At 36.8% G+C, this 12,070-nt stretch overlaps 1 non-coding gene across 1 annotated transcript; it reads right to left on the minus strand.

Annotated features, from left to right (window-relative positions):
- Window positions 1-3,790: 3,790 nt before the first annotated feature.
- Window positions 3,791-3,897, minus strand: LOC133802698 (small nucleolar RNA R71). The gene has a single exon (XR_009877443.1). It is a non-coding gene; the product is annotated as a small nucleolar RNA R71 (small nucleolar RNA).
- Window positions 3,898-12,070: the final 8,173 nt, after the last annotated feature.

A 12,070-nucleotide genomic window follows, 5' to 3' on the forward strand; every position in this document is an offset into this window, starting at 1 on the left:
TTATAATTGAATAAACATAGTTTTCGACATAAAATGAGAGTATTTGTGTGGCTTTAGGATTATTGCTTAATGCTGTTTATATGTGTGTTATGCCTCAGAAATGTAGGATAATGCCATATAATTTAGAATCTATATGTCTTCATCAAAATATAGGTTATTTTATAATTCGTTATCACATTAGGTAGAAGAAGGAGAATTGGTTTGCATTATTGAAATAGGAAGTGGATGCAACTGAAATTAATTTCCCTACATTTCATTTCTTGATTGAATATGGTTTATTGTTTCGTTATTTATTTATTGCTTAGATTATTTAGTTTAAACAATCCATTTTTTGATAGCCAAATAGAGACAAAAATTCAATTAATTGGTACTTAGCTACAGTCCTTGTGGGAACGATATCACTTACATGAGTGTTTACTTGTAAAGACAATAAGTATACTTGCGTGTTGGATTTTTCCCAACAAGTTTCTAAGTGTCTTGATTCATGTTGTATTGGTGTATTTGCATGTTTTTTGGAGTGGATATTCACTTGTTTTTCTTGATTTAAGGTTTAAGAACAAGAATGGTTCAAATGGAATAAAATGTGGAGAACAAATGCTAAACCAGGCCTAAAAGTGTTCAATGCAGGATATCCAATTAGGGTCAAGACGCTAGAATTTGCACTGTGGCATTGGTGTCCATTACAGCTGCGGCGAGGGTCAAATATCATAATTCGAGTCGAAGTCCAAGAATTAATTAGTGTGGTGGCTCAGCTTTTTGGGCCGCGACCCTTGGGTGTATTTGAGCCGCGGTAAGCCCATTTTCCAGAAAGTTAAGAAATCCCAATTTCTGAGTGGTGCCGCTGTGCAGGAATTAGCACCGTCGCGCTGTCTTTTGTACGATTTATGAATTTTTCACTTAAAGGAGGGCATTTTCGGAATTGGGGCAGAAAAATTAAGAGATCATCTTTTTTAATTAGAAAAATCGCCATTTTCTAGGGGAGACCTTTTATAACTTAGAAAATAAAAAGAGAGAATTGGAGATCAAGCTTTGGAGCAATTGTGACAACCGCAAATCTAGTTTCTTTTCTATTCTTTTTATTTTTTGATTTTATTATGTCTTTTAGGGATTTGTTTATGCACATGTTAATGGAGATTATGAGCTAAACTCCAATTTAGGGATTTTAATGGAGATTGTCTGAAGTTTTTTATGGATTAACGCAAGTTAAATATTTTTCTTCTATTGATGTGTGATTTATTCATATTTGTGCTTATTAGATGTATTTGATTGGCCATCCTATGCATGATTTATTATTTCAATAAAAAATCTAAAAAGTGAGTGTGGATAATGCTATAATTGAATAAACATAGGTTTGGACATAAAGCGAGAGTATTTGTGTGGCTTTAGGATTATTGCTTAATGATGTTTATACGTGTGATATGCCTCAGAAATGTAGGACAGTTCCATATAATTTAGAATCTATATTTCTTAATCTGAATATAGGTTATTTTATAATCCGCTATCACATTAGGTAGAAGAAGGAGAATTGTTTTGCATTATTGAAATAGGAAGCGGAAGAAACTAAAATTAATTTCCCTATATTTCATTTCTTGATTGAATATTGTTTATTGTTTCGATATTTATTTATTGCACAGATTATTTAGTTTAAACAATCCATTTTTCGATAGCCAAATAGAAACAAAAATTTTATTAATTGGTACTTAGCTACAGCCCTTGTGGGAACGATCTCACTTACATGACTTATTACTTGCAAAGACGATACGTATACTTCCGTGTTGGATTTTTCACAACAAGTTTCTAAGTGTCTGATTCATGTTTTATTGTTGTATTTGCGTGTTTTTGGGCAGATTTTCGCTTGTTTTTCTTGATTTCAGGTATAAGCACAAGACTAGTTCAAATGGAATGGAATGTGGAGAAAAAGTCCTAAACCAGGCCTAAAAGTGTTCAATGCAGGATATCCAATTAGGGTTGTGGTGCTACAATTTGCGTTGTGGCGCTGGTGTCCATTACAGCTGTGGCGAGGGTCAAAGATCAAAATTAGAGTCGGAGTCCCAGAATTAATTAGTGTCGTGGCACAACTTTTTGGGCCGCAGCGCATGGGTGTATTTGAGCCGCGGTGAGCCCATTGTTCAGAAAGTTTAGAAATCCCAATTTCTGAGTGGCATCGCTGTGCATGAATTGGCACCGCGGCGCTGTCTTCCGTACGATTTACAAATTTTTCACTTAAAGAAGGGCATTTTAGGAATTGGGGCAGAAAAATGAAGAGATCATCATTTTTAATTAGAAAAATCGCGATTTTCTAGAGGAGACCTATTAGAACTTAGAAAACAAAAAGAGAGAATTGGAGTTCAAGCTTTGGAGCAATTGTGACAACCCCAAATCTAGTTTCTTCTCTATTCTTTTTATTTTCTAATTTTATTTTGTCTTTTATGGATTTGATTATGAACATGTTACTGGAGATTATGAGCTGAGCTCCAATTTAGGGTTTTTAATGGAGATTGTCTGAAGCTTTTTATGGATTAATGAAAATTCGATATATTTCTTCTATTGATGTGTGATTTATTCATATTTGTGCTTATTACATGTATTTGATTGGCCATCCTATGCATGATTTATGATTTCAATACAAAATCTGAAAAGTGATTGTTAATAATGTTGTAATTGAATAAACAAAGGTTTCGACATAAAAGGAGAGTATTTTTTTTGGCTTGTGTGGCTTTAGAATTATTGCCTAATGCTGTTTATATGTGTGTTATGCCTCCGAAGTATAGAGCCATATAATTTAGAATCTATTTGTCTTAATCAGAATAAAGGTTATTTTATAATCCGCTATCACATTAGGTAGAAGAAGGAGAATTGGTTTGCATTTATGAAATAGGAAGTGGAAGCAATTGAAATTAATTTCCTTGCATTTCATTTCTTGATTGAATATTGTTTCGTTATTTTTTTATTGCTTAGATTATTTAGTTTAAAGAATCCATTTTGGATAGCCAAATAGGAACGAAAATTCAATTAATTGGTACTTAGCTACTGTCCTTGTGCGAACGATCTCACTTACATGAGTTATTACTTGTAAAGATGATACGTATACTTGCGTGTTGGATTTTTCACATCAAGTTTTTGGCGCCGTTGCTGAGGACTGTTTTGAGCTAATATTTAAATAGTAGAATTTTATTCTAATTTGGTATTTTATTTTCAAAGTTACTAATTCTTTCATTATCTCAATTTTTCTCATCTCAAGTTACAAGTAGTTTATGCGACGCCAAGGTGCTGCTATTTGAGTGGCTATTGATCCTGAAATAGGGAAGACTTGTAGAGTGAATCAACGGAAGAAAAGGTTGGAAAAAAGGGTTGAGACTACCATGGATGAGCCATTGAACTGGGGTGCTGTTGAGGATCAAGTTCTGCAAGGTAATGGTTAGAACCCAGCAACCAGAAGATTGATAGTTTGTGTGTTGCCTACTATGACAGGGGTTCAGTCTTGTATCAGACCACTCGCTGTCGATGCCAACAATTTTGAAATCAAGCTTGCCATACTCCAAATTGTTCAAGCCACTGTTCAGTTTGGGGGATTGCCAACAGAAGACCCCAAACTAACTTCGTTCAACTCTACTAGACATTTAAAATGAATGGAGTTAGTGATTATGCCATCAGATTAAGGTTATTTCCATTTTATTTGAGGAATTGAGCTAAGAGTTGGTTGGTATTTATGCATCCCAATTCGATCACTACCTGGAATGACCTTGCCCGGAAGTTTCTCTCCAAGTTTTTCCCTCCTGCAAAGGTAGCTAAGTTGAAAGGAGAGATCAATAATTTCTACCAGTTGGAGGGTGAATATTTGTATGATGCATGGGAGAGATTCAAGGATTTTATTAGAAAGTGTCCACATCATGGAATAGAGAGATGGATGTTGGTACATAATTTCTACAATGGTTTGTGTGGTACTACTCGCACAATCATTATTGCAACATCTGGAGGTGCGTTCATGAGTAAGAGCGTTAATGAGGCTTATGATCTGTTGGAAGAAATGGCTATGAATAAATATCAATGGCCATCAGAAAGAGAAACCACTAAGAAGGTTGCTTGAATGCATGAATTGGATGCCATCTCAATGTTGTCAGCTCAAGTGGCAACATTGACAAAACAGTTACAACAAAATAGTATTCATGCTCCAGTTATGCAGATGCGAGTCATATGTGAGTTATGTCGGGGACCTCATTTATTTGAACAATGCACAATGAGGGATTTTAATAACATTCCTATGGAGCAAGTGCAAGCAATAGGGAACTTCCCAAGGCCCTACAACAACCCATATTCCATGAGTTACAATCCTGGGTGGCAGAATCACCTAAATTTTTCTTGGACAAGTGGTTAAGGTAGTCAGCAGCAGTTTCAGCAGAGCCAACCTCAGTACCCAAGGCCTCCTCCTGAATTTTTTCAGCAGCAACAATTGAGACCTACACAACAACCGATGCAAGCAAAACAAGATAAAGGCTGATGTGTTAACTCAATTTATGACAAAAATGAGGTCATCAATTCGGATCTTGGAAACTCAAATTGGACAGTTGGCCACGTTAATGGCAAGCCGAGCTCAAGGTAACTTGCCAAGCACTACTGAAGTGAATCCAAAGGGAAATATTAATGAACTGTGTCAGGCTATTACCTTGAGGAGCGGAACCATGTATGAGGGACCAAGTATGGAGAAGAAAGCTGAGCAAAAGATGGATCAACAGGCACCTACTATTGAGAACAAGCAGAAAGGTGAAGAGAAGGTTACTGAGAATCTTCCAAAAAAAGAAGCGGTACCTCCGGTGTCTATGGATCATCACATCAAAATTCCATATCCATAGAGACTCCAAAAGAACCGTCTTGACAAGCATTTGCGAAAGTTCTTAGAGGTATTCAAGAGGCTGCATATCAACATCCTCTTTGTAGAAGCGTTAGAACAGATGCCCAGTTACGTTATGTTCATGAAAGAGATTTTATCAAAGAAGAGAAAGATGGAGGACTACGAAACTGTTGCATTGACAGAAGAGTGAAACGCTATTCTTCAAAGGAAGCTTCCACAGAAGTTGAGCGATCTTGGAAGTTTCACAATCCCATGCACAATTGGTAACTTTGAGTGTAAGCACGCACTATGTGATTTGGGAGCCAGCATCAATCTCATGCCTCTATCAGTATTCAAAAGACTTTGTTTGGGTGAGGCAAAGCCAACCACTGTTACACTACAGTTAGTGGATCGATCATTGGCTCATCCGAGGGGGATCATAGAAGATGTGTTAGTAAAGGTCGATAAGTTCCTCTTCCCAACAGATTTTATAGTTTTGGGTATGGAGGAAGATACAAACGTGCCAATTATTCTTGGAAGGCCATTTTTAGCAAATGGTAGGGCCTTAATAGATGTGCAAAAAAGGGAGTTGAAGTTGCGGGTGCAAAAAGATGAGGTAACATTTAATGTTTTTGCATTAACGGAGGTTCCAACTTGTTGTAGAGTTGATGTGGTGGAAAGTAAGGGTGATAAGCTGAAATTTACTAAGAAGAAATCTATGGTTGAAGGTGGAAAGCGAATAGTTTGTCATAAAGTGAAAAATATTTTTAGTGAGAAAGCTCAATTGTTTCATGAGCAAGCGAAAGTTCCAAAAATGTGCAATATCAAGAAACGAGCGACTTCTCATGATACTTTGGCTCTTAAGGACATGAGGGGTGGTTTGGATCTGAGTTGAATTTAAGAAAGCAGTCAGCGTCCGGCTAAATGACGTTAACGACAGCGCCCATGAGAGGCATCTCAAGTTTATGTTTTCGTTATTTTCAATTTTATGTTATTTTTAGTTGAACAATTTTATTTTATTTTTGTTTAGATTTTGTAAATATTTTATGTAATTAGAACCATGAAAAACATGAAAAAAAGTTGAAAATTGAAAATTTATGGCTTTCAATTAGGGTCGCGACACAGCCTGTTGCGCCTAGGGGTATTAGCATCGTTGCGAGGCCCAATGACAGATTGGGCAGGGCAGTGGAGTGCTTATGATGAGAACCATGTTCAGCATCTGAATAATTTGGTATCTCGGTGGTCTTTGGATGAAGAGGATGATAATTATTTTGCACTACCACCACGTTTCACTCCATATGATCAGCCACCGCCACCCAACCCCTTTTAAAGGGGTTGTCAGGTAAGTTTCCTTCTCTTGGGTTCTAATGTGCACATTGGGGACAATGTGAAATAAAGTTTGGGGGAGGGACTTACTTTTTTGTGTTAGTTTAGTTTAATTTAAATTTTGTTGTTTTAGTTGTTGTGTGTGTCAAAAGTTAAGCTGATGATATGAATAAATGTCGTTGTTGTCACTTGTAAAATGTAGATTGTGTTTAACCGTGTGCTTGATTTCATTACTCTTTGGATTAATTTTAATGCCTTTGGAAATTTTAGTGTATGTTGCAAATGTGAATAATTGGATTGTGTTATACATGTTTTACTTGGGTTTAGGTATGAATTGATGAATATGATAGAACTTGCATTGCTTGCCTTTTGAGGTGAAATCCTTGATGGCATGTGTTTTGGAATATGATTTAGGAAATCTTTTCGAACGTTTGGGCCTTTTAAGCTTACCCTTATCATTATTATCCCTAGTTTGCCTATTTGTGCCTTAACTTATTTGATTGATAGTTTAACCACATTATTAAGCCAAAAATGTACCCATTATTATTTTCCCTTGTCCTTTGAATTATGCCATAAACTTAGAAATAAGTTTGGGGGAAAGAATTGTAATTGGGTGAGATTGTTGATATGTGGATAAATGATGTATTTTAATGATTGAGGGAAATGTAAAAGCTCTTGCAACATCACTATTTTATGTATTTTTCTTCTAAAAAAAAAAGAAGAAAAAAAAAGTGATTAATAATTAAATAAAGTGATGTTATAGCATTGATTATGAGTTCTCAATCGTTGGAAAGTGGGTGAATTAGGGGATGGTTATTGAATGCAATATGGATTGTTTGATTGGTTTTTGATGTACTTGGTATAATGAAGCTTGAATGTCTGTTCAACTACCGTTACCTAAGCCAAAATGTTATGAACCTTAAAAAGTCCCATTGATTCCAAAACATGTGTTGTTGACATTAGTGGAGAAAGGCAAGTGTGCAAGCTTATTGAATATTAGCTAGTGGATTTTTGGTATGAGTGGGACACATTTGATGTGATCTAATTGTTCATTAGTTATTTGCAAGGTATAATCTAATTTCCAATTGAGGCATTCAGGTTAATTCTTGGAGTGATTGAATTGAAATTCTGGTTGTTCAACATTTGAAGTTTTGTGAGTGATGACGACGTGGTTTGAAGAAGATTGGAGGCATAACTTGTCATGTCTATTTGTTTTAGTTTAACGTGTTGTTTCTTTACTCGAGGACAAGTAAGAAGCAAGTTTGGGGGAGTTTGTTAGGCTATTTTTAGCCTACTTTCTAAGTGTCTTGATTCATGTCTTATTGTTGTATTTGTGTGTTTTTAGGAGCAGATTTATGCTTGTTTTTCTTGATTTCAAGTTTAAGCACAAGAATGGTTCAAATGGAATGGAATGTGGAGAACAAGTGCTAAACCAGGCTTAAAATTGTTCAATGCAGGATATCCAATTAAGGCGCGGCACTAGAATTTGCCCCATGGTGCTGGTGTCTATTACAACCGTGACGAGGGTCAAATATCAGAATTAGAGTTGAAGTCCCAGAATCAATTAGCGTCGTGGCGCAGCTTTTTGGGCCACGGCGAGCCCATTTTCCAGAAAGTTGAGAAATCCCAATTTCTGAGTGGCGCCGCTGCGCAAGAATTGGCCCCGCAGCGCTGTCTTCCGTACGATTTAAGAATTTTTCACTTAAAGAAGGGCATTTTAGGAATTGGGGCAGAAAAATTAAGAGATCGTCATTTTTAATTAGAAAAATTGTAATTTTCTGGAGGAGACATTTTAGAACTTAGAAAACAAAAAGAGAGAATTGGAGATCAAGCTTTGGAGCAATTGTGACAACCCCGAATCTAGTTTCTTCTCTATTCTTTTTATTTTTTGATTTTATTACGTCTTTTAAGGATTTGATTATGAACATGTTAATGGAGATTATGAGCTAAACTCCATTTTAGGGTTTTTAATGGAGATTGTCTGAAGCTTTCTATGGATTAATGCTAGTTCAATATTTTTCTTCTATTGATGTGTGATTTATTCATATTTGTGGTTATTACATGTATTTGATTGGCCATCCTATGCATGATTTATGATTTCAATACAAAATATTAAAAGTGAGTGTTGATAATGCTCTAATTGAATAAACTTAAGTTTCGACATAAAACGAGCGTATTTGTGTGGCTTTTGGATTATTGCCTAATGTTGTTTATATGTGTGTTATGCCTCAGAAATGTAGGATCGAGCCATATAATTTAGAATCTACATGTCTCAATCAGATTATAGGTTATTTATAATCCGCTATCACATTAGGTAGAAGAAGGAGAATTGGTTTGCATTATTGAAATAGGAAGTGGAAGCAATTGAAATAATTTGCCTATATTTCATTTCTTGATTGAATATTGTCTATTGTTTCGTTATTTATTTATTGCTTAGATTATTTAGTTTAAACCATCCATTTTTCGATATCCAAATAGAAACAAAAATTCAATTATTTGGTACTTAGCTAACCTCTTAGTGGGAACGATCTCACTTACATGAGTTATTACTTGTAAAGATGATACGTATACTTGCGTGTTGGATTTTTCACAACACCACCTCTCATGGGAGTTGGAATTTCTCCCGATAAAGTTCGTGAATGGATGAGCACATGACCATTTTAGTGCTAAGTGAGAAAAGTAGGAAAATGAATGATCAAGTGGAGGTGTGTGAGGTATCACCGGTTTCATCATAAGAAATACTTGGTTCAAGCATTCAGGCAACCAATGATTTCAATAATACATTGTGGTACTTTCACTATGGGAAAGTTCCAGTTGAAAGACACTTTAGTTTGGGCACCAACATATATTTGAGCTAGAGAAAGAATTTTGTATTTAACCAAGCGATGGAATGTTAGGATTGGTTCAAATACATAGCCCAAGTGGTATTATACAATCTAGGTGTAAAACCCCAAACGATTTCACATAGTGAAGATGTGAAATTTGACTTTTCGTTGTAGGCATTAAAAATTGTATTTTTAGGTCCAAAGTAATACATTGAGGTATCTGAGCGTAACGACCCAAAATTACTAATAAGGCTTAAGGGCCTTGATTAGTGTGCCAGGAGGGCATAATTGGTTTATATGTGATTTAAATTATTCAATGCATGATCATGTGATAAGCATGCTTATATGATTACATGGATATATGAGATGCATGATTATGAGTATTAGTATGCATGTAGGCCCTGTGTAGATTATAAGAGCATATTCATATTTTTTGCTGGTTGAGGGCATAAACGTGAATGTTTGTGATAAATTGTTAAGACCACATTATTATGTGGATGTATTTGCAGAATAAGGCTTAAGGCAATCCTGTTCCGCAGTACTAGTTGAGAGTCACGATTGTAGTAAGTAATGGTTAGTTGAGGTGGTAACCATTAGTAACCTTGGTGTTAGTGTTACTAGTGAAATAAGAGGGTAAAAAGTGGAATTTCTATTAGAGTGGTGAAATGAACTATCTACCCTTGAGGTTTAGTGTTTGGGTCACTTTGAGGAGGGGTAGGATGGTCTTTTGGTATTAAAATTAGAAACCAACAGCTGGGGGAAAAGGCTCTCATGTGTTAGACTCTTCCAGACTTTATCTTTGGGTCATTTGGTTAAATTCTAAAGAAGGGAGAAACATAACTCAAGTCTTGAGAGATGGGTTTGAAGGAATTAAAGGGTGGAATTAGGTTAGGGAAGGGACTAGCAGCCATCCGTAGTTGGAAATTTCGAATTTGGGAAGAAGGTAAGGTTTCATCTTTTCTGGTTTGAGGTTCTCCATTGTTCTTGTAGGTTGTGAGTTTTATTTTTGGATTTTGGGTTTTGGTGATGAAGTTGTGAGGAATTGAGGTTGGGACGTTGAGTGCTGAAGCTTGGAGTGGTTTGGGCGAAACTCTCTTGGAGGTAATGATTTTTTACTGTGAAGTTATGGGTTTTTGTTTTTCAAGTGATGTCTTGAGCTTCAGAGCTCAATTGTTATTTTTGTGTTTGATAATTCTTTTAACTAAGTTTTGATGTTGTTAGGTTATGTTGGATGAGATATAGTGAATTGTAGGTTCAATTTTGAGTTTAGATGAGGTTTGGAGTGGGTTTGTGGAGCTTTGGCTCGGGAAAGTTCAAAGGAAAAACGCAGAGTTCTTGCATGTTCTGGTTGTAGAGATAGGTGATGGGCGCTACAACGCTTGGAGGGGTTTTCGGGGGAGTTTGTTTCTGTCAGTAGGGGTGTAGCGCCCTTCTTGTGGCGCTGTAGCGCTACCCCTCCTCCAGAATTGGGTTTTGGGTATTTTTCTTAGGGTTTTTTCTCAGGGGCTCAGGGGTCGGTTCCACCACCCCGTTTGGTGGAATTGGGCTTCCTGAGAGCTTGTGATTGGTCTTGAAGTTGGGTTATGGAATTGAGATTTAATGATGGTTTTACTTTATGGATTGTGACTAGGTGTATGCTAGGGCTCGGATCGGGATCGTGGTCGAGGGTAATCTCAGTTAACCAAAGCTCTTGGAATCAAAGGTAAGAAAACTGCACCAGGTTATGTGGTTATGTTGGGACTAAGAGTTCCTTATACTTGTATGTGATGTCATATGATGGTATTATTCCATGGGGACATTAGGTAAACGTCTTAAAAGTGCCAGAATTAACATTTGCGCACAGGACGCGGCTCGGCCATAGGTAGCTGAGGTTAAGTACATAATCACTGAGCTTGGCCTAAGCGAGTCAGAGTTAGTGGGACAATTAGAGGGTGTCACCTAAGGGCACCGACCCTGGATATTGTGTGATATGTTTATTGTTATTAATCTGATGATTATGGTATGATTATTATATGAATGATTGATCATTGGTTTGTAGATTGTTATCATTGATTATGTGAATAGTGTAACCTGCTGAGTATCTGATTGATGATTTGTGAATTTTTTGACTGTTGATTATTGTTTATACTCTGTATTATGGTTTTCTTACTAGGCCTTGGCTTGCGGGTGCTACGTGGTGCTGGTGAAGGCAAGGGAAAAGTGGTCCAGTCCTAAGTTGGAGAGCTCTGGGGCTGAATGTGCATAGTCAGCTGATCGGCTGCCACGACCGAGAAATGGTGCAGGGACACGAGAACCTAAAGTGCCTATTTTGCCATTAGTGTGGCTTGTGGTTGTATATAAAGTTTGAAATTTTGTAAATTGTCTTTTGAAACCTATTTTGGGATCCCATGGATTAAACGTTTATTTTAATGAGAAATTTCATGTTTGTGACGAAAACCTTTTAACACTAACCTGATTACAACTTTAGGATCACGTTTTTAACTATACAATTTGTTTAACAAGTTTTGCACTTTTATAATCACACATTGTAACGGCCTTAGTTATCCAGGGTGTTACAACTTGGTATCAGAGCGTCCTAGGTTTAAGGGTTCTTGAAGACTGGCTGGACATGTACATTCGCCGCTAAAGACAAGCTCGACTCAGGGTTTGGTAATTGTGTATACATGTTTATATGCTTAAATGATTGGAAAGAAGTATGAATGTTGATATCTGTTTGGTTAATAGGAAGCATGAGATACTGATAGGGCCTGGCCCTTGACTGCTGTGTGATGATATTGAGGCATGCTTATTAGCATTGTTGTGCATGTGGATGAATATTTGGATAAACTGTTATATCTTGATTGCTTGTGATTGGTTGTGTTCCAATGGAGGATTATGGAAAGATTATTACCCTGTCATCATAGTCTGACCGCCGAGTCGTTGATTGCAGATTAACTTGGATAGCTATGTGTCCAAGACAATCTCTATGAATTACCAGCACTAGGTCTGAGGCAAAGGATGATGACCAGGGCTAGAACCCTCCGCCAGTCCCTGAGAACTGGCAGCAGGTTATGGCCGATATGCCAGCATGGCTACAGAGCCAAGATGAGCA

Source organism: Humulus lupulus, chromosome 9 (assembly GCF_963169125.1).
Source record: "Humulus lupulus chromosome 9, drHumLupu1.1, whole genome shotgun sequence".
NCBI lineage: Eukaryota > Viridiplantae > Streptophyta > Magnoliopsida > Rosales > Cannabaceae > Humulus > Humulus lupulus.